General features: G+C 42.3%; 1 protein-coding gene and 1 long non-coding RNA gene across 7 annotated transcripts in view; one reads left to right on the top strand and one right to left on the bottom strand.

The window, feature by feature from the left end:
• The window catches only part of LOC138735971 (uncharacterized), an 89,312-nt gene that overhangs the window by 10,323 nt on the left and 54,869 nt on the right, over nucleotides 1–24,120 (bottom strand). For 3 of the 4 annotated variants that reach the window (XR_011340039.1, XR_011340041.1, XR_011340042.1), the window contains one exon: nucleotides 5,531–5,768. This is a non-coding gene — a long non-coding RNA (uncharacterized lncRNA). The remainder of the gene's footprint in view (nucleotides 1–5,530; nucleotides 5,769–24,120) is intronic. The other variant, XR_011340040.1, reaches the window with a different exon arrangement.
• Nucleotides 21,429–24,120, top strand: part of znf831 (zinc finger protein 831) — a 37,850-nt gene continuing 35,158 nt past the window's right edge. For all 3 annotated transcript variants that reach the window (XM_069884693.1, XM_069884692.1, XM_069884691.1), the window contains exon 1: nucleotides 21,429–21,724. The gene's annotated coding sequence lies outside the window, so the exon portion shown is untranslated. The remainder of the gene's footprint in view (nucleotides 21,725–24,120) is intronic.

Here is a 24,120-nt window from a genome sequence, read left to right as displayed (position 1 = left end):
CATGTGGTTTTGCAAGCAGAGAGAGTAAAACAGACTTTTCTGTGTGTGCGTGTGTGTGTGTGAGAGAGAGACACACACACACAGATCAGTTCTTCAATTTTACAGTCAGCAGCAGCAACTGGAACTGGAACAGGACAAGCTGGCAAAGTTGTGAAAAACCCCATTTGGAAGACAGGTTGTTAGTGCTTAGTTCAGCCTGGTCAAAGCCCTTGTAGTTCATGCAAGAGGAGAGGACTGGCAATCTAATGTTTCACTTGGAATAAGAGAAACAAAAAGGAACTCTGTGGTGACCTGAAAGAAAGAGGTTATAATCTGAGGAATCCTGAGGGGGCAAGTTTCGTCAGCAAGACACTGAAGTGGCTGATTAAAAAGGAATCAGTTGTGGATGTCTTGGAACAACAAATCTCTCTTTGAAAACCGACAAGAACCTTCCTGAGCGGTAACCATTTACCTTTCAAGCACCAAAGCCTGGTGAACTTTATAAATCTTACATTCTGTTCACAGTATAAGAATTGCCTGCAACCAGTGAACTTGGAGGAATGAGAAGTGAGATTGGACTGTGAATCAAATAACTTTTCTGAACGTACACACACATTACATACACGTGTACTTAGAATTAGAAGGGGGTTAAGTTAGATTAGTTAAGTCAATAAGTTAAAGTGTGATTCTCTTTTCATGTTTAAAGATAATTAAAAGCAATCTTTGTTTAAGTAACCATTTGTCTTCGTGAATATCTATTGCTGTGGGGTTTTGGGGTCCTCTGGGCTCATAACAGCAGTGATGACATGGTGAGCAGCAGCAAGGCTGGTAAAGGCATGGGCGACTGTAGGCTGCTAGCAGTGGGTTGGAGCAGGGTCACAGGCATCTTCAGGAGAATGGCCTGACCTGCGGCCCAGGTGGAGCCCTGTGGGGAGTGGACGAAGCAAGGAGGCAGTGGGAGTGTGGCTGCAAGTACAAGAGCGAGGTTGAGGGGCAGTAGCACCAGGAGTGACTGAGGGTGAAGAAGAGAGTGAGCATGGTGAGGTCCGTTGCAGGGTGATGCCAAGGTTCCAATCCTTGTCCATTTCATTGCCTCGGTTTTTTTTAAAGTGCTCAACGAGTGTGTCAGAAAGTTTCTGAGGAATGGGAAAGTGGCTAGAATCTCTATGGAAAAGCTGACATGGAATGACAAATTGGGGGGTTTAAAATTACCCAATTAAAAAAAATATTATTGGGGATCCCAGGAAAAGATTATCGCCTCACTCTTTGAGGGAGTCCCACCCTCCCCCACCCCCATGGGCACAAATTGGACTACACTTGGTAGGCAAAGAGATACCAAAGAATTTATATATATTAATTACTCTCAAAGAAAATGGATAGACCCATCATAAAGCATGTACTCCAGATATGGAAATGAGTAAAGCAATGTATAGGTTGGTAGGTGGGCATATCCCCCAAAATGCCCTTGACACAGAATAAGTTAATACCCTTGACTTTGGGAAATAAAATCCTGGACACCTGGTACCAGAAAAGGATCAGATGTATCAAGGATTGTTACAAAAGGGGGCAGCTAATGTCACTTGAGCAGTTGAGAAAAAAAATATGATTTGTCTAACAGAACATTCTTCTGCTATCTGCAAATAAGGTCTTACTTATGGGAAAAAATTGGAACTATCCATGACCCTGCCTGACTGTAGTGACATGGAGATTCTAATTCAACAGGGGAATTACATATGTATTACACAATTATATATATGTATTACATATTCCAAAGTGAGGGCCTGAAGCTGGGCTTACACATCCCTAAGGAGAGATATGAGTCAGTCTTGGGCATAACAATCAATGAAGAGTGGTGGCAAGACCTGTGTCTGGACAGTATGACTGGAATCATCAATGCCAGGTATAGGTTGGTGCAATACAATTTCACACAAATCAAAGCCAGAAATTTCAGAAATGTGCTTTAGGTGTGGTGTGGAAGTTGGAACTTTTGTCCATTCCACCTGGCTATGTACAAAGGTGAGGCCCCTTCTGGGAAAACCTGGGGGACATTCTGAAAAAAATTACAAAAGTGGATCTTCCACAAGATCCAGAGTTGTACCTTCTGGGGATATACAATATCCAATGTATATTGGAGATATACAGTTGAGACTGACCAAATACCAAATTTTGTTCGTGAAGGTCACTTTGGCGATATCCAGGAAGTGTATAGCGATTTTGAGAAAGTCGGACTCCCAACTTAATACCACATGATGGAATATGAAAATGCAGAATTGCATTCCCCTGGAGAAAATCTCATAGAACCTCAGGAAGAAGCATGATACTTTCGTTGGAGTTTTGCAAAATGATGGAGGAATCTCGTACATTTTTTTCTTTGCTTCTTTTCACCCTCTTAATCATGCATCTCTGGTTTAGAAAGAAAAGTCAGCCAGGGTTCTGGATTTCATCGTTGTCCCCACTGTTAACAAGATTCATATCAAGGCCTGAAGTTGCCTGGGGGTGGGGTGGGGAAATCAGTTAGAATTGTTTCTTTTTTATTAATGTCTTGGATCTGCATGAATAGAGACTGGTGATCAGCCAGTAAACCTCTTCTTCTTAACAGTCTGTTGAACTTCTAGTTAGGATTGTGACAGCCATGTTTAGAACTTATGTGTACTCTCCAGTAACCTCCAACTTAACAGAAAGGTTTTTTTTGAATATTTTATTTTAATTTTCATAGACTCTTCAAATAAACATAATCTTTTTTAACATTCATGTAACATACAGAGTCTGTATTTATCCCCCCACTCCTCCCATCCTCGTATAACTGAAAGTACCGTCAATTAAATGATCTCGATAGCAAATGAAAAACACCACATTAATTCCCCCCCCCTCCTCTTTTCCCCGCCCCAGTTTATCTTTAACTCCCTGACACCAATAACCAAGCTATTGGCTTAACGGAAAGATTAATAATGCAGAGGGCCTGATCCTTAATCATACAGAAAATTCAGGAAATTCTCATTAGGTTATTCAGTGACCTGAAATATTAACTGTGTGTTCCTCTCTACAGATGCTACTTGACCTTTTGCATTTCCTATTTTACTTCAGATTTTTAAATGTTGGTAGCATTGACATATACTGGAGAGAGTAGTTTGACAAACTCATCAGTGGTAGCTCTGTCCTTGACATGAGTGCCCTGGAATCTTTCTCACAACAACTATCCAATCAGACTTACTGCTACCCAGACTGATAGGAAGACCATTAGACAACTCAAACCAACAAGGTCATGGAAATGAATGGTATCCCTTTTGAAGTTCTGCTTGGTGAAGAGAATTTTCAATAATTAGTTATATTGTGCCTTGATGGAGTATGATGGAAGTGTTTGCTTTGGGAGTCTGGTGTTAGTCATGTAGATGCCGAGGCCTGCCCAATGGAAATAACAATTCAAGGATAGTCTTAATGCCTCAAGAAAGTATGACATCTCATCAACTTGAGGGAATCCCTAACACAGACTGGTCAAAATAGAGGACCATTGGGTACAATATTAAGAATGCTGCTCTTTCATTGAGAACACATCGAGCCAGCATACATGTACGAAGGATCACAGGATATCCAAAACCTCCCACATATCTACGCCGTCAATCACCACCTAGAGTTTGTGGGCCAATCACTTTTGAAGCCACAGAACTGAAGTGGAAACAATCCCAAAGAGAAGAAGAAAAACAAATTAAAAAATTTGTTCAAGAAAATGTTATAAAATGGCCTCCCTGGTCTTAACCAATACTATTACTGTATAATTAATGTTTTCCCTCAACTTTTCTAACTAAACCGATTCCAACTAATCTACAACTTAACATTTTCCATATCAATAATATTACACCAAAACATATAACTTGGCAACAACATTTTTGAAAATGAGAAATGGGCCAGGCTTCCTGGGACTGGCAAAATTATATTATTTCTCTTTAAATCCTATTGTTTTATTTTTTTGATTTATACACTGGATAGGAATGCCATTTCTTCCCATGAATGCCATTTTACCTGCTAAATTCCTCCAGCAATTATTTGTCTGTTCAGGAACATATAATTTGCAATTCCTGCATTCTAGCTATTCTCAACCTTTTTCAGTCTGTGACCCCTTAAATGTGCAATGGAGGGGGGGGGGTGGAAGGTATATGGCACCTGTTGAGAATGGCTGTTGCATTCAAATGGGCAGCTCAGTTAACGTAAAGCTATTACAGTGCCAGCAACCTGGGTTCAAATCTGATACTGTCCAACAAAAGTTTGCATGCTCTCCCTGTGCCTGTGTGGGGTTTTCTCCAAGTGCTCTTGTTTCCTCCCACCCATCAAAATGTATGGGGGTTAATTGGGGGATTTGAGCGGCACTGGCTCGTGGGCTGAAAGGACCTGTTACCTACAGTCTGTCTAAATTTAAATTTTAACTGTTGCTTATCACTGATATACTTTGTACTGAAGCTCTCCCATCTATCATAGCCAACTCACCACTCATTTCTGTAGTTTGCTGTCTCAAAATGAATGACTTCCCTTTCCATCTGATGAAGAATTCTATCATGTTACTCTTCTCTACAGACCCTTTATAATCAGATAATTAACTCACCCCTTCTCGATGTGGAGAACCCAACCTTGGCTAGCCTGTTCCTTAGATAGCTCCTTAATGTACTGAGAAACATTCCTGAGGAATTATCCAGGAATTCATTCTCTATGGTAATCTTGCTCATTTAGTTTGACCAATCTCGATGTTGGACGAAGTGACCCATAATCATCAAGTTCATTTACTTGGATTAAACTTCATTAATTTCCCCACTCTCCTTCACTTAAGTATTCAGTTACACTCATCAAATTTTCTTTTATACTGTTTAATTTCCCTTCTCATGAATTCTGAAGCTATGCTCATGCACTGTAACCCCAGCTGACCAACCCAATAGTCATAGGACAGCGATTAGGAGAGGACCATGGTTGATTTCCTCCCTTCTAGAATGATGAGCAGGAAAACCTCCTTATCTCCTTACTCTAATCCTGTTGTTTGAATGCTATTTTTATAGTCTTTATTTGCCCCATATTAGGGAAAGACTCACAAGGACCCTTTAAGTGTTCCCTATGCTGTATTGTCCAAGGTTCAAATTAAGTGTTATGTCCCATTCTGCTCTTTGTTGGTAATTTGCAGTCCTTTTGGGAGGGCAGAGGAGTAGAGAGGGTCCTCACGATTAGTCAGTATAGTTCTCCAGTGCAGCTAAGAGTTTGAGCCCAGTGCAGGCTGACTGATGCTGTGCTTTGTTACTGCCTGTGTCGTGTCGATTCCTTCACCAGGCCTATCATTGTAAACACCCACACATTGCTGCTAGAGAACAACTCTCCTGCCTGCTCAGCTTGGCTCTGAAAACACTTCCCACACATGTGTGGGCAGCCGAGTTGAGGGAATCAAAATAGATGAAGCCATCGACAACATGAAGCATGCGGTGGAAGTATACCGAGAAAGGCTGGTTCCTCACCACACCAACTACCATTAAGGCTACCCTCAGAGTCAGAAGGTTAGAGGTGTTGTCTCTCTGTTTACCTCCACTCCCGGTTTAATCTGTTGCTTCCCATCTGCCTTCTTTGTCTTGGTCTTTCTGTGATTCCAGTATGCCGTGTGGAAGGGGAGAACATAGAGTTCTGAGAAGGGAGAGAAGGGGGCAGATTGAGTGAAGGGAGAGAAGGGGGCAGATTGGAAGAAAAGGTGGGAGGGCAAGTAGGAGGGGAGATGAGAGGGAATCTCAGGGGGGGGGTGGTCAGAGGGGAAAAGAGAGGGGAGACTGGAAGGGAAGGCAAAACATGTCACAGAACTGAATGCAGAAACCTCAGACAGTTTCATATTGCCACGTCAACAGATGAATATTTTTCATGCTCAATGGCTCTTAGACTTCATCAATAAATAACTTCAATAAGACAACTTACCCATACAATGAGAAAGCAATTGATGTAATAGATCTGAACAGAAGGACATAGAATCGGTCGAGGCAGCAAGATCCAGAGAGGGGCAGAAACTGGCAGGGAAATGATGAAAATATATGAGAGTGAAACGGAGAGAGGAGGGTGTGGAGAGAGTGACAGAAAGCAAGAGAGAAATTAATGGAGAGAGAGAGAGAGAGAAATGGAGAGTCATGGGCATGGAGAGAATGAGAGATACATAGACAAAGGATAGAGTTACAAGAGAGCAGAGAGAAAATGAAACACAGAGAATGAGAATAAGGCACAGGAAAAGAGGGGGGATGACAGAGAGAAAGAGAGAGAGCAGAGAGCAAGGTGGTACAGGAAAGAGAAAAGAGTGTGGAAAATTGAAATTTAAATTGATCAAACAGGTTTATTAAATACTGGCCTTTCTATCTGGAGAATTGGGGTGCCAAGGATAGAATACTAGCTTTACCTGATGCAGGTTTACAAGGCTCTGGTTAGACAACAGCTAAGGCTCAGTTCTGGCTGACTTGCTTTTGGAAAGATATACTGGCCTAGATCTAGAGTAAATTTAATGCAGATTTGGCAGAACAATACCTGGATTTACAGGATTAAGTTAAGAAAAGACACTTAATACCCTAGAATTGAAAAGGTTAAAGCACACATGTCAAACTCAGGCCCACGGGCCAAATTTGGCCCATGATATAATTATATTTGGCCCGCAAGATCATATCAAATATGTATTAGAGCTGGCCCGCTGGCCGCCGCGCCAGTATAGCGCATACACAGCTAATACTACAAATCCCAGAATGCTTTGCAAATGCATTGGTGCCGGCCCGTCAGCCCGCTAATCGCCCCCACCATCTCTCTTTACTTTCATTAGCATCTGCGACCTGTCGCCCAACTCACATGTAATAAACCCCTTACGAAAAATGGCCAAACGAAAGACAGAAAACAGGACCTTTCAAGACGGGTGGGAGGCAAACTCTGACCCCAGAGTTTCATGAACTTGCATCTAAGAAGAGATGCCAAGTATCTGGTTTAGACCCAGGTGCATCAGAGTAAATTACAGTGTAGCAAGCTAAGCTTGAATTAATATTTTCTTTGGTTAACTTTGGACTGTTCATAGTTGAAAGATTGGATTTTCATTGAAGCAAGTTGTTATTTTTTTGACTTGTTGGCTTGTGAAAAAAAATACATTTAAAAGGAGCTTAAAGGCTATAGAGAAATATTATTTATTGAATATTTTATTTCTCATTTGTTAATGCTTTTTCTGGAAAGAGTTTAACTAAAACTATTATTAAACATTTATTTTAATAAGAAAAAGTTTAACATTACATATGTTGAAAGAAGAGAAAACATGCAGATGTTGTTGAAAATTTTCATTAAGTATTTAGTTTGGCCCACGACTTAGTCCAAGTTTTTAATTTTGGCCCTCTGTGAATTTGAGTTTGACACCCCTGGGTTAAAGGATGATTTGATCACATTTTTACACAATATTAATTGGAACTGCCAGTGTTGAAAATAGTTCTGCCAGTTGTGTGGTGCTGGGTCTGGGTCTCAGACAAAATAAGAATTAGGTATGAAGTTAGGAAACACTTCTACACCTAGATATGGTATAAAATTGGAATTTCAAAGTCCTCAAAGTCAGGGAGAGAGGACCAAAGCTAGGTAGAACCCTAGTGAATGGGGAAGTGGATGGTTAGCAAGGGGCTTAGTAAATCAGTGAAAAGACAGAAGGAGACTATGATAGAAAAAAGGAGGAAAGTTTGGTGGGTTCAAAGAGCAAAGAGTCTGGACACAGGCTGAACACAGGAAGGATCTTTATTAAAAGGGGATTGTAACAGGGATAACACACATTAATACTTTCAATCACAAAACACAGTATAATCAGTCACATTGGACTTAACACCACCAATACCAGCAACTGTTTACACTCATACAAATAAAGTGCAATCCAGTCACATTGGACTTAATGCTAGCAATACTAGCAAATGTGTACAGACTTACAAGAACAGTCCAGTGCAGTCATATTGGACTCAACTCTACTGATATTAGCAACAATGTACAGACTAATAACAACCAAGGCTTACAATACACTGCTGTTTCTTGTCTATTGAGGGCATGGCTCCAACGCTAACAGCCCAAATCCCTGTGTAGTGCACACCTTACCAATGACTCCTCCAGCATTGTTCATAGTTCGCGACCTTTCACAAAAAGCTTTGTGTGTTCTTACTTCAACCACAGTGCTGCAGATTTTTGTTTTACTTCCACGACTTGGAGTGAGCAGGGTTCATCTCAGGACCAAACAGCAAGAGCTACTGCATGTTGTGGGACTTTATAGTACAGTAAAGCTGGAAGGTCCAGCCCAGATAATCACTGGGTGATTAAAGGAGCTATTGTCAGGCATGCATTAATGCAGTGGTTCTCAACCTTTTTCTTTTCACTCACATGCCACTTTAAGTATTCCCTTTGCCATAGGTGCTCTGTGATTAGTAAGTGATTGCTTAAGGTGGTATGTGGATGGAAAGAAAAAGTTTGAAAATCACTGTTTTAATCGTACCCAATTGACTTGTTATGTGCACGGTTTCGTGACTCCAAAGGAAATGGGCCAATGACAATTTTTCTCAAGCAAAATATTCCAGTAACAATTGGGTCTAGAGCAGTGATTCTTAACCTTCCCTTCCCACTCACATACTACCTTAAGCAATCCCTTACTAATCATAGAGCACTAATGGCATAGGGATTGCTTAAAGTGGTATGTGAGTGGAAAGAAAAATGTTGAGAACCACTGCATTAATGGGTGGGCAGAATCCTAACTTGATTGGCAGGTGATACAACTTCTGACTAGGTTCCAGACAGAGAAGTCACATGACCATCCACAATCCACACTACAGATGGAAAGGCTGCAAACCTGAGAGTCGGTGGTCTGAAATGAAGGAATGGAATGGGAGAGAGTGACAGTGTCATGCCTTTCACACTGGCAACCCACTACATAGGTGAGTAAATGACCTACATTGCAGAACTGGGTGAGCCATTCATAATGGACCATAAATTCCCAGGTTTATGTGGATATCATGGACCTAAGGGGGGGCCCAACCTCCAGTGATGATGTCCTGAGTGATGTATTTTGTACTCACGGGGCAGTGAAATCATAGCAGGAATAAAGCACATACATGCACAATGTATAATAGATCATGGGGAAAAATGTGCATAATTTAATAAGACATACTCGTGCAATGTATAAAAGACCGTGGGAAAATCTACTGCAGTGGGCTTCAGATTGTTCAAACTTAGGACAAACCCACAGATCAGCTTGTCATCATTCATTAAACAATAGAGTATAACAACTATTTACATTGCATTTATATTGTATTAGGTATTATAAGTAATCTTGAGATGATTTTGAGCACAAGTACACACTGACAACTTCACTGGCCACATCCTGACAGGCCTGCCCTCTGCCCTATGACAGCTCCACTAGCCATGCGGTGATAGCTTGGCTGGCTGCCCTGTGACAGTTCTATCGGCCACCCTGTGAAATATAACTGCACTGATATTTTGGGAGGAAGGGACAGGGAGAGATGCAGTGAGAGAAATTACACCGTTCTTCCAATTTTGAATCTAAATGACTGCACATTTGCTACAATTTAGCCCTATAAATGCCTTTGTAAATTTCAGCTTCCAAGTTCACTGTCCACCACTATCCATGTTAAAAGCAAATATGTAGACATGACTTCATATCCCACCAGTATGTAGAGTAGGTCTCAACAGATTCTTGTGGATCATATCTGCCAGTCTGATATGGGCCCTTGATATTCACACTCTTCCCCCTGCTCCTAAGCCAATTCAATAGAAAACAGAGAGGGCCGAGAAAGAATGGGAAAAATGGTGACGCTGACTGCATGCCTGATGGAGAGGGAAATAGAAAGAAAGGGAGAAAGGTACAGGAGAAAGAGAGTTGGACAGAGAAAGAGAAGGAGACAGAAAGAGGGGGCAGAGAGAAGCTAAGATGAAGACAAAGAAATAAAAACAAAATGGGAAATGCAAAATGGGAGAACGATAGACAGCAAGGGAGAAGGAAGAAAAGCATGGAGAAAGAATGTTCAAGGCAGAAAGTAGGAAAGGCCAAGGGGCAAAGAGAAGTGGTAAGGTAAGCAAAGTATTAGAAATAGGAATAGAAACCCACAGAAGTGTGGAGTGTTAAAAGGTGTCCCACAGCTCCCTTTTAAAGCTTTCTCATAAATAGATGCCCAATGGGTTGATTTATATAGTCTTAAAAAATAATTATTAGTACTTCATTTATCTATGTCCCTCATGATTTTATAAAGCTCCAATGAGGTTCCCCGTCAAGATCCTATGCTCCAAGGAAAAGTGTCAGTCTATCCAGTCTCTCCTTATACAGGTGCTCCTCTAGTTACGATGGTCTCACTTATGATTTATGATACAATGGTACAATAGCATGACAGTTATTATTTACTTTCATGTAATATGTTAAACACAAGCATTGTTGATTTTTCCAATAAACGCTAGTAATTCCTATAAGGTGAAGTCTTTGTAGCCTCCTTGATCAATCACTTCTTTTAGATAGTTGGAAAGCTTGCAGGGGCTGATACAGCCCTATTGGGAGAAAGCGTGGCAGTGAGATCAGTGTGAGGACTGATAAAGCACTGTCAGGGGATAGCAGGGCAGCAGGATCACTGTGGGAACTGATACAGTGTTATCTGGGTAGAGCATGACAGTGGAATCAGTGTTGGGAATAATAAAAGGTGGTGAGGACAGAGCAGGGCAATGTGGGGACTGATACAGCTTTGTTGGTGTTATACAAGGTATACCTGTATTCCTTGTTGATTTACGATGGGGATGCCAGATGCAACCCCTTTGTAAGTTGAGGAGCACCTGTAATTCAAAACTGTCTGTCCTACTACATACTTGTGAATCTTTGCTGTGCCCTTTCCAGCTTAATTACAGTACATTTTTTCTTATGGCTGGGTGATTAAATCCCCACAGTATACTCCCGAGTATAGTCTCATCAACATCTTGCACAGCTGTAACATGATATCTCTACTCCTGCACTCAGTGCCCTGACCTGCTGAGTGTTTCTAGCATTCTCTGTTCTTACTTCCTTGGATGAGTGTGGTTTCAACAACTATCAAGTTCTTAGCTAAACAGGCTAAAGAACCTCATTTGACTGGCATCTGATCCACTATGCTGCATGCTTCTTCTGTACACTACTGCTACTTTGTGACAGAATAGTGACCATCTGCAAGGCCCAGGACGTTGATGAGAAATGGTAGATGAGCCAGGTGAGCAAAATTATTCGTTAGAACACTGAAAGCTTGAAGAGACCAATGAGTGGTTATCATTGCCAAATATCCTGCAAATGTCAATACTTCAAGTGAACCTCAGTGGCAGTATAGCATTTTCACTGTGTGAAAGGATATAGAATTGGAAGCTTCTGAAATCCTGAGAGTCTTGAGTTTTGACTATGGACTCGATGTCATGGTGTCAGGTGAAACACAGACAAGGAAAACTCCTAAATTGCTCTGTGGTGTCTCCTAAGTTGATGAATCAGTGTTTTTCTGTGAGGAAGAACACTTGGAAGTACAGAGTAACAATGGCACAGGATATACTCTGGCAGTGGACTTCGATGTCCATCACTAAGAGTGGCTAGGACACGCTAGTACTGACTGAATTAGCCATGTCCTTAAGGGAAATAATTATCTGCATTAGGTTGGAGTGAACTAACACAAGGGCTAAATTTTTTTAACTTCACCAATCTGTTTGTGTTTGATATACCTTAAGGAGGCTAAAATGTCATCTTCACAGTGAGGACTCTTTCCACAGTCGACAACTAGTGCCTTAGACTGGGCATCCACAAGCAGCAGAAATGGACACACCACAACCTGCAATATCATAATTTGGCACATCCCTCAATCTATTACTATCAAGCCAGGGCATTAATGTTGCTTCAAAGTGAAGCTGTAACCCAGGATAACATTTGTGCTGAACTGCAAAAACAATGTACAATAGATAGAGATAAGCAATCCCATTACCAAAAGAACAGACCTCTGCTGTCCTACCATGTCAAGATATGGCAGTAGAAAAAGTTAATGGGAGAAGGAAGCTCGAGGAACAGACCCACCTCAGTCATCGCTGAGTTCCAAAAACTAGCTGAAGCATCACAATTATGTTTAGTCAGGCACTGCCTATACTACTGAGTCTTAACTGGGCTTTCCACAGTGATACAGAGGGTGATCATTGGATCCTATTTTTCTATGGTTTATTGTAGAAATGTGGTTAGGTTAGTGGACTGTTAATACAAATTTCAATTCACCTATAGAAGAAACTGTTCCACAGATGATGCTATAGCCTTATTGCTTCACTCCATCCTGGCCCACCTGGAGAATGACGCCTCATATGCCAGGCTGGTGTTCATCGACTTCAGCTCAGTGTTTAATACGATCATTCCCCAGAGGCTGGTGGAGAAGCTGTCATCACTGAGTCTAAACACCCTTCTGTGTATTTGGATCCTGGACTTTCTAATGGAAAGACCACAGTCTGTCCGGAACAGGTAGCAGAATGTCAAGCACCATCATACTGAGTACTGGTGCACCTCAGGGCTGTGTGCTCAGCCCACTCTTGTTCACACTACTGACCTATGACTGCATCAATCCAGCTCCAATAGTGTCATCAAGTTTGCAGATGACACAACAGAAATTGGCCTCATCAGCAACAACAATGAGTTGAACTACAGAGAAGAGGTGGAAAATCTCATGAAATGGTGCACGAGTAACAATCTGAGTCTCAATGTGGACAAAATGAAGGATTGTGGATAAAATTAAGGATTGTGGACTCAGGAGAACCAGGAATGACCACCCTCCACTACACACCAACAACTCTGTTGTAGAGAGAGTGGAGATTACAAAGTTCCTTGGAGTTCGCTTAACTAGTGACATATCATGGACACTCAACATTTCCTTACTTGTCAGGAAGCCGCAACAATGACTGCATTTCCTGAGAAGACTGAAACAACATGGCTACTGTCCGGCTGCATCACAGTGTAGTATGGCTGCTGCAGAGAAATGGATTGGAGGCCAATCCACAGGACCATAAGAGTGGCAGAGAGGATCACTTGAGTCTCCCTCTTTACCCTCCCCACCATGAACTAACTACTCCCCCTCTCACTTTGACAGGCTCTTTTGGGATAATTATCTGAATAGGGCGTGCAAAATCATTGAGGATGCCTTCCACCCCGCGCACAGCATCTTTCAGCTGTTCCCATCAGGGAAGAGATATAGGAGTATCAGAGCCAGCACCACCAGGGTGAGGAATGGGCAATGAAAATGCTTAATGACAAAAGGAACTGCTTACACTAGCCATCTGAGACTCTCATGTGTACATAGCAATATTTATTTACTTATTGGTTTAGATAAAATACTTGTGCTGCATATGTATAGTTTGTCTGTATGTGTGTTATGTTTGGTTGTGTGTCTGAATGTTTTGCACTGAGGACCAGAGAACGCTGTTTTATCGGGTTTTACTTGTACAATCAGGTGACAATAAAGTTGACTTGACTTGTTTATGCTATTCTAAGATGTCGAATGCAGCTGAATAATTTAAATTTGAATGATTAAATTGGCATTAAAGTGATAGTGTCAGAAATGCTGATGGCAAATCTAATGAATGTTTATATAATTCCATTTGGTTCACTGATGTACTTTAGGGCAGTTAACCTTCTTTTTTTGCAGTGAGCTCTAAATATGACACCATAGAGCAGGGGTGTCAAACTCAAATTCACGGAGGGCCAAAATTAAAAACTTGGACTAAGTCGAGGGCCGAACTAAATATTTATTGAACATTTTCAACAACATCTGCATGTTTTCTCTTCTTTCAACATATGTAATGTTAAACTTTTTCTTATTAAAATAAATGTTTAATAATAGTTTTGGATAAACTCTTTCCAGAAGCATTAACAAATGAGAAATAAAATATTCAATAAATAATATTTCTCTATAGAGGATTTGTCAAATGTTGCTAGTGTGCTGTCGAATAGTAAAATCTGAGGGCTATTGAGAATGTGGGAGAATAACATGATTCCTGAAACAATCAAATGGGTGACTGATTGTGGGCATGAACTCTAGCAGGGTTATTTGCCATGCCCTTTTTCCATTGGTACAGATATCCTTTGATTTACACACTTTTCAAGTTTTATGCCTAATGAGCTTGTATCCAGGTGCAGGACCATTTTTAACCAGGAATATATTTATCACTGTGACATGAAACTATTGGAAGATCGTTTTATTCTGAGATTAAAGTTCATAATACTTACGCAGGCCTGTGTGCGGGAGGGCGGGGTTTGCGAGCGATCGGGTTGGACAACGACAGTGCGAGGGCATCGGCTCTCGCTTCAGGGCGGCATCTCGGCGGATCAGCGATCCCGTCACCGTGAGTCGCGGGTCGGCCTGCGGCAGGGAGGGGGAGTGGGCAACGGTCCTGGCGAGGTCAGGCCTGAGGCCTTCGGTTCCGGGCGCTGGGAAGCAGCCTTGGCTTCCCCTGACACCGACCAGGCCCCAAAACCAGAGTCCACGGTGAGACCCTGCAACGTAAACAGAGGAGGTGGGGGCGATTAGCAGGCTGACGCCAATGCATTCTGGGATTTGTTGTATTACTGTGCATGCGCTATACTGGCGCGGCGGCCAGCGGGCCACCTCTAATACATTTTTGAAATGATCTTGCGGGCCAAATATAATTATATAGCGGGCCAAATTTGGCCCGCGGGCCAGAGTTTGACATGTGTGCCCTATGCCATCGGAACTCTGTAATTAGTAAGGGATTACTTAAGGTGGGATGTGAGTGGGAAGGAAAGGGTGAGAATCACTGCTCTAGACCCAATTGTTACTGAAATATTTTGCTTGAGAAAAATTGTCATTGGCCCATTTCCTTTAGCGTTCTGAAACCGTGCACATGATGAGTCAATGAGGGATGATTAAAGCAGTGGTCTTCAAACTTTTTCTTCCCACCCACAGACCACCTTAAGCAATCCCTTACTAATCACAGAGCACCAATGGCACAGGGACGCGAGTGGAAAGGAAAAGGTTGAGAACTGTTGTATTGTGGTAACTCCACATCTGATTAGGTTAATTGTTAGGCAAGTGGTCAGAGAAGGAACCCCCCCCCCCCACCCCAAGAAAGGCTTAAATCATAGGAACAAAATAAGCTTCCGTCTCACTGCTCCCAATCTTACACACAGTCCTGATGTGGAATGTGGGGTCGCAGCTCCATGTTCACCCGAGTTCAGGTGCTGTCTGTGTGGAGTTTGTACGCTCTCCCCTTGTCCTGGACCAACAGGTCGGTTGCCTGACAAAGACACCCGAACCCCCCGTTGAAACGCCGGCGTCCGAGGTGGTGGAGGAATTGGCTGAGAAGAGTGCGTTGCTCCCACCCCCCTCCTATGGTTGGAGAGGGATTAAACTGCGATCTCACGGCGCCGGGCTCGTCTCCAACAAAAGGAGCGGGAGGCAGGGTCCGCCGCGCACGAAGCGAGGGGGAAGGCATCGCCAACGAGACGTTCGGTCCGGCGTCGCTGCTGAAGCGCAGACCCAGCGAGGATGGTCCCCAACTCCAGCCGTGTCTGTGTGTCCGGGAGCTGGGCGGGCTGAGTGCGGCGCTCCGATCCCCAGGATTCGGGACTCTGAGATCCCTCCACACCTCCGGCGTCTTCATTTTCACCTTCAGTGTGCATGCGCTATACTGGCGCGGCGGCCAGCGGGCCAACTCTAATATATATTTAATATGATCTTGCGGGCCAAATTTGGCCCGTGGGCCAGAGTTTGACATGTGTGCCATGGAGTATTGGCCATTTGACTCAACTCATCCATGCTGACTATAATAGCATTCTGAGCTGGACCCTCTTTCCTGCATTTAGTCTGTATCCTTCTAAACACTTCCTATATATATATATATATATATATATATTTATGGACTCTGGACAATTTTATATTTGGACCAGGAAAAGGACTGAACCTATAGCGGAAAAAAAGGAATCGTGCACTGCTGTGAAGCATTGAAGTAGTGCTGACAGCTGACAGCTGCGTGGGAAGTGCTGAAGCAGGGCTAGGAGAAATGACAGCTGTCAGAAGCACGAGAGCCACATGCTGGAAGCCAGTGGGCTTGCACAGAGCATGCCCACTGCTGTCAACCTCTCTTCACCAATCGGGAGAGCTGAAGGCATGCGAAAGAGTGGTTGAAGAGCACAGCACACTGAGTTTTGAACAGGTTGGTTGGTTAGTTGGTTGGTCGGAGGACAGTCATTCAAATGGTTGGTCTACGTATGTGTGCTCACCCAGCAGCTTCAGCAAACAAGAGGCTGAGCTGCTTTGTTCATGGATGCTAGCACTGCTCTCCATAACTGTTTGTCAGTGTGTTCACCCAGTAGTTTCAGTGGGAGAACGAAGAGTGAATTACTTTATCCACGGGTGCCAGCACTGTTGTCCTGACAACAATGTATGCCACTCTGATACCCAAAATGTGTGTGTTCGACTTGGGCTTCCCCAGTCCCCTTCCAAGACGAGAACCTTGTGTGACAGCAGTCACTTGACAACCCAAGACAGGATATTTAGAGGGGAAGACTTGTGTGACAGAAGGTCACTTATTAACCCTAAAGTGGGCTTTGGAGGCGTGAACCTCGTGTAGTGACTAGGAGGTCACTGGGTGAAAATTCCCATGTGAAGAAATCAAAGGTGGTTGTTGCCACATTCGAAACTCAGAAAAGTCATAAGTCTACAGTGATCGTAAGTCTGCAGTGATCACAGCCATTTGTTTCCACGACCAATGAGAAGACCAGCGTGCAACCAAACTAAGAATCCCAAGCCTGGAGACCAGACTATCCAAGCTGTTCCTTTTTGACTAACGGACTTGATGTGACTGACGTGAGGCTTTGTTTTGGGAGTTTTCTTTTGGGGCATTTTGAGCTTGGACTGTCATGGTCTGGATTTTTTTTCCACATACACCTTATAAATATCTGTTGTTAATGTAGAGTTACCATAAAGGCTTATGTTCGGGTGTTAAGTTTATTGAGGTAATTCTATTATTGTTAATTTGTTAATACATTTTATGTTAAACTTAACTCATCTGTTTATGCATCTCTCAATTGCTGCTGGTGAGGGGTAACATAAATTGAGGGCTTGTGTCCGGGATAGCTAACCAAATTTGGGAAGCTTATTTGTGTATGTGCTATAGGAAAAGCACAGAATTTGGAGCTTAGTAATCGATTACATTTTGATTGAATGGTTAAATTCCCCTAGCAAGCTAATGAAGAGTCTTGTGTGTATGTAATTAAAACATCTGATTGTAGACAGGAGAGTCAAGTCTGCTATGTAAATATGATCAAGCCATATTTCGAGCAGGTGCCTCCCTAATGAGACGAAACCCTTGCCAGAGGTGATGGTGATTAACCAGGAAAGAACAGATAGGCTTAATTTCAAAGAAGGTCATGGAGCACAGAAAGTGATTAGTCCAAGACTGGAGAATTCTATGCAGGACCTGGAAACAAAATTAGCTCATCCTGAAATTTTAGAAAGGGAAGGAATGAAACAATTACTTCTAAAATTCAAGAATTTGTTTCCGGGTGTTCCCCAACAAACTTCTATAGCGTGCCGATGACATAGGTGAAGCTAGGCCTATTAAGCAGCATCCTTATAGAATTAAATTGGAAAAGAGTAGATTAATGAATCAGGAACTTGATTATATGTTAAAGAATGGAATCATCTGAAAGCCAACTTCAGATTGGAGTTCACCATGTGAGTTGGTACCTAAGGCAGATGGCAGGTTTAGCTTATGTACAGACTATAGAAAGGTTAACACTGTGACAAAAACAGATACCTATCTGATTCATAGAAGAGATGACTATATTGATAAAGTGGGAGGAGCTAAATTCACTAACAAGAGAGATTTGTTAAAGGGATATTGGTGTGTGCTGTTAACAGAAAGAGGAAGAGTGGTTTCAGCATTCATAAGCCCATCTGGGCTGTACAATTATAATGTAATGCCCTTCGAATGAAAAATTCTCCAGGAACTTTTCAGAGAATGATGAATTTGGTGATTCAGGGAATGAGGTACATGGGTCCTTTCCTGGATGATTTGGTTGTAGGAACTCACACGTGGAAAAAAGCATATTGCGGAATTGAAATAATTATTTACTTGTCTGTCAGAAGCAAATCTCAGTTAATTTGACCAAAAGTGAGTTTGGTCACGCGACTTTCATGTACCTAGGTTATATCGTAGAACACGGACAATTAGCGCCAGTGGAGGAAAAAGTTGCAACTATTTCTAAGTTCCCTACAACAACAAACAGGAAGTGCCTATGAAGATTTTTAGGAATGATTCGCTATTACCGAAAATTTTATAAACATGTTGCAGATATTGCACGCCTTCTCACAAAATTACTTCGGAAAGGTGAAAAATTCATTTGGTCAGAGGGTTGCTACCAATCTGTACTTAAGTCCCCAGACTTAGGGAAACCTTTTTCTCTTGCTGTGGATGCCAGTGACGAAGCCGTGCTGCAGCAAAAGAAGGAAGATGATGAGGTTGACTATCTTGTGGCATACTTCTCAAAGAAGTTAAATGAACACCAAAAAAACTACTCTACAGTTGAGAAAGAACTGTTTGCTCTTGTTTTGGCTTTACAACATTTCGATGTCTATATTTGTACAGCACAATGACTAATTGTTGTATATATGAATCACAATACATTAATTTTTCTATGTAAAATGAAGAATAAGAATAGACGATTATTGAATTGAAGTTTGATTTTGCACATATTAAGGGGAAAGATAATGTGATTGCTGATTGTCTTTCTTGTTGTTAAATTTTGTGAATGAAGAAATTATGTGTTTATAATGGAAATCATATTTATCTTGTATTATAGTTTTGCACTTAAGCTAACTGTTAAAATTTTGTTCTTGCAGACCAAAATTTCTTTGTGGGTAGGAGGTGTTATGGACCCTGAACAATTTTATTTTCAGACCAGGGACAGAACTGAACCTACGGTGGGAAAGAAAGTATTGTGTGCTGCTATGAAGCATTGAAGTAGCACTGGGAAAGCTGAAAGTTATGTGGAAAGCATTGAAACAGCACTGGGAAATTATAGCTGTCGGAAGCGTGAGAACCATGCGCTGGAAGCCAGTGGGTTTGCGCAGAGCACACCCGCTACTGTCAACCTCACGTCACTAATTGGGAGAGCTGAAGGCATGCAATGGAATGGTTGAAGAGCATAGTGCACTGAGTTTTGAACAGGTTGGTTGGTTAGTCAGTCAGTCAGACAGTGGTATTTGTATGTGTGCTCACCCGGCAGCTTTAGCAGAGAAGAGGCTGAGTTGCTTCGTTCACGGGTGCTAGCACTGCCATCTGTAACTGTCTGTCAGTGTGTTCACCCAGTAGTTTCAGAGGGAGAAAGAAGACTGAACTACTTTGACCACGGGTGCCAGCACTGTTGTCCTGACAGCAATGTGCGCCACTCTGATACCCAAAATGTGTGTGCGTCCGACCTGGGCTTCCCCAGTCCCCTTCCAAGACGAGAATCTTGTGTGATGACCCAAGACAGGATATTTAGAGGGGAAGACTTGTGTGACAGAAGGTCACTTGTTAACCCTAAAGTGGGCTTTGGAGGCATGAACCTCGTGTAGCGACTAGGAGGTCACTGGGTGAAAATTCCCATGTGAAGAAATCAAAGGTGGTTGTTGCCACATTCGAAACTCAGAAAAGTCATAAGTCTACAGTGATCATAAGTCCACAGTGATCACAGCCATTTGTCTCCACGACCAATGAAAAGACCAGCGTGCAACCAAACTAAGAATCCCAAGCCTGGAGGCCAGACTACGCAAACTGTTCATTTTTGACTAACGGACTTGACGTGACTGACATGAGGCTTTGTTTTGGGAGTTTTCTTTTGGGGCATTTTGAGCTTGGACTGTAATGGCCTGGGTTTTTTTCCACATACACCTTATTGTTGTTAATGCAGAGTTACCATAAAGGCTTATGTTCGGGTGTTAAGTTTATTGAGGTAATCCTATTATTGTTAATAAATTTTGTTTTAAACATAACTCATCTGTTTATGCGTCTCTGAATTGCTGCTGGTGAGGCGTAATTCACACACACACACCACACACACATCGTATATACACCCAGTAGTTTTAGTGGGAGATAGAAATCGCCACTGAATTTTGCTGAAGGACTCTAGGCCCGCCTGCCAAATTGGCTAACGTTTGTTAGTTTGGGGCAATTATCCACAGAAAAAAAAATAGAAATCCCGCAGATGAATATTTAAAACTATATTTTAAAAATATAATTCAGGGGCAGCACTGTGGCTCAACTAGTATGGTTTTGATCCTGACCTCTGGTGCTTTCCCTGTGACAGAGTGGTTCCCACTACCCCACCCATCCTGTACTCTACTTTCCTTATGTGTGCTGGTTGCTAGATTAATTGGGCACTGTAAGTTGCCCTGAGGGAGGATGAATGAAGGGAGAGTTGAAAGGAGATTGTGCACATGTAAGAAGGAAAAGGTTCCAGGAATGTTTGAGGGAATGAGACTGAGAGGATTGCACTGAAAGCCAGGAAAGACTTGATGGGCTAAGTAATCTTTTCTTATACCATATAAAAAAGAGATGAGAAAAATTACAATTCACTGTACTCCAAATATTCGTCAATTGCTAGAGTGTGGGTGATGATATCCTGATGTCATAGGTGCAATAAAAATGGAATTCTCCATTTTAAATTATTTAATATTGATGGCAATGATTAGTGGAAATATGAATGAATGCTACCTAGGTTTCTGGATGAATGATTGTCAGAGGAGTCAGTAAATGAGTGAGTGAAAGCAGTCTGTGTCAGTCATGAATCTCAGCAGATGTCTCACTCCTTCCTGTGGAATGACTGAGGGTTCAGGTTACAGGGACAAGGACAAATGTTTTTATTGCCAGTTGACTGCAATAGTTAGGGATAGGCACGCTGCTGGAATCAGCATCTTTTGCATGAGACTTTAAACTCAGGTTGCCCTGAACACTGCCATTGTAGAGGACAATGAACATTGCTAGAGCAACTGTTGAATGGCTGGTGTGGGTAAAAGTTGAACATGGACATAGCTAGATTTCCACCAGCATGAACCAATTGGTGCTTACACTAGATGGTAAACAAGCCAGTGTTAGCTGTAGCTGAGCAGTATCTTGCACTTCTGGGGATGGAAGTATTTGTGCTTTTATTTATTTGGTCCTGATATGTGGGGCTCAGTGTTTGTACCACTGTAAACCTGTTGTTTTGATAAATAATAATTACTCTTTAAATGGGAAGTTGGTGAGATAGTTCATGTGTGAATATCCAGCATTTGGGTTGAAAAACCTGCCTTGTGATACATCCGCAATTTCAGTAGCAGCTTGCAATCAGGCTGAGGTTAGCTCACTTCCTCCATATCTCATGTCACTTCTGCTCACCGCCCACACAGTACTGTTTCACAGCACCATGCAGTAAACACTTTTCAGAGGTAATATTGCTGCCAAAATCTGCTAAAGACTTTCAGAGGCTTTACTTGCAGCTCAGCGGTCCTTCAGTACTCCCCCTTCTCTGTGTCTGCGAGGGTAGAAGTGGGAACCTTGCAGAAGACTGCTCTCCCATGGATGAGATCACTAGGGGGCTCTCACTGATTCAGGAAAGGTTTGTGCTGCTCTGACATTACGAGGTTATCTTGTGGGATAAATGCACTCCCATGCGTTTACAAGGGATAGGAACTAGGATTGCCAGATACAGCAACGGAACTTCCTAAAGGTAAGCAATTATTAAAGACAGAAAGATAATCTGGGCAAAGCTTACTGTGGGTAAAGTTAACCATGGGGAACAATTTGTATGCAGCTGCCTTATGGACGTTACGTGTATCTATAGTAATCATGCTGGATGCCTGATGTTTAACAGTTTAAAAGTTTCATTTTCTTTGGGAATCAGACATGACATCTAACATAACTCATTAGCCGGTTTATGGACTTAGGTCGAGGTCTCATTAGATATTGGGTCTACCCAGTGATTGTCCATATAAGTATCCATATAGTAACAACTGCAGACAATTGCCCTATTTCAGAATTGAAAAGGGAAGTTAAAAGGGCCCTTTTTCCATTATGCACATCCATCATTCACACCCCAATTAACATCCATTATACACATGGATTAAGACAAGCCTGAAGGTAGATGAAAAAATAAAACAATGCCAAATTAACACACAGTATACTTGCAGACAATAACAATTAAAGCCAAATAGACATAGCTTATGACACTTGTTACATACATGAAATTGATGAGATTTATAAGATAGGAAATTTCAAGTTCAATTTTATTTATCATCTGGTTATATAAGTTCTTTCTTTTTTTTTCTTTGGCTTGGCTTCGCGGACGAAGATTTATGGAGGGGGTAAAAAGTCCACGTCAGCTGCAGGCTCGTTTGTGGCTGACCAGTCCGATGCGGGACAGGCAGACACGATTGCAGCGGTTGCAAGGGAAAATTGGTTGGTTGGGGTTGGGTGTTGGGTTTTTCCTCCTTTGCCTTTTGTCAGTGAGGTGGGCTCTGCGGTCTTCTTCAAAGGAGGTTGCTGCCCGCCAAACTGTGAGGCGCCAAGATGCACGGTTTGAGGCGTTATCAGCCCACTGGCGGTGGTCAATGTGGCAGGCACCAAGAGATTTCTTTAGGCAGTCCTTGTACCTTTTCTTTGGTGCACCTCTGTCAACCCAATGAAACAGCATTCTCCAGTCTTCGGTCCAAAACACTGCAAATACACATACAAACAAAACACAAATTCAAGCAATACATATGCACAGATATTATTGATGTACAGATATTATTGTAAAATAAAGAGTAGTCATGAGGGTTTGTATCAGCAGTTCATCAGGTCATTCAGCAGGTCTCACTGCCCATGGGAAGTAGTTGTTTCTCAGCCTGGTAATTCTGGTTCTGATACTTTATCTCTTTCCTGAAGGGAGTAGCTGCAAGATGTTGCGTGCAGGATGGAAGGGGTTCTCATTGATTTTTCAACACCTCCTTGGGCAATGATCCTGGTAAATCACATCGATGGATGGCGGTGGGGTGGTTGGGTAAGAGAGACCCCGATGATTCTCTCTACCGCACTTATAGTCTTGTGGATTGACCTCTGATCTGATGCAATCATAGTACACTGTGAAGAAGCTGGCCAGGATGCTCTCGATAGAGCTCATGTAGAAAGTTGACAGGATGATGGCTGGTAGACTTGCCAATCCCAGTCTTCATAAGTTTAGTCGCTGTTGCACCTTTCTGACAAGTGAGATGTTGTGTGTCCAGGATACGTTACTTGATTAGTGGACTCTGAGGAACTTGGTGCACCCTATTCTCTTCACTATTGAGGTATTTATGGGTAGTAGAAGATGGTCGTCCTTGGTCCTCCTGAAGTCCATAGTCATCTCCTTCGTCTTGTCCACGTTGAGACTCAGGTTATTATTCCTGCACCAATTCACAAGATTTTTCACCTCTTTATGATGCGACCAACTACTGTGGTGTAACCTGGAAACTTGATGACTCTGTTAGAGCTGCATTTGGTGTTGCATTTATGGGTCTGTAGCGTGAACAAGAGTTGGCTGAGCAAACAGCCCTGACATGCACTAGCGCTCAGCATAATGGTGCTTGCCGTTCTTCTGCCAACCTCAGACAGACTATGGTTCCATTTCTGCCTGTTTATCATACGTACACACACACACATACACACACACACACACACACACACACACACACACACACACACACACACACACACACACACACAATGTATATATATATGTATAAAAAATGTTGTCTGGAAGGCATGCGCATCAGTTAATTGGACTTTTCCTCCCAATGGCAGTGTCATTTGCTTAGTTATTGAAACACATGAAGATGGTGTCAAATTGTGCAACATTCATTTCTAAATTAACAACTGAAATTGATGTAAAAACACACAACCTACTGTGTCTTTAAGCACAAATCCCATTCATTCCTGAGTCATCAAAGTTTTACATTCTCCTGGTCTGATTGCACTGATTTCTTTGTGCAACAGAACAGCTCTGAGAGTTTGAGTGCCTGCAGGAGCTTTTCCAAGTCATGATGCTGTGCACTCTAGAGGAGAACCTGTCAATGGCAGACTTCTCATGCACCCTATCACCATGTCCTT

Source organism: Narcine bancroftii, chromosome 6 (genome assembly GCF_036971445.1).
Source record: "Narcine bancroftii isolate sNarBan1 chromosome 6, sNarBan1.hap1, whole genome shotgun sequence".
Taxonomy (NCBI): domain Eukaryota; kingdom Metazoa; phylum Chordata; class Chondrichthyes; order Torpediniformes; family Narcinidae; genus Narcine; species Narcine bancroftii.
Note: the sequence above shows the minus strand (reverse complement) of the source record. Positions and strands in the feature narration are given on the sequence as shown.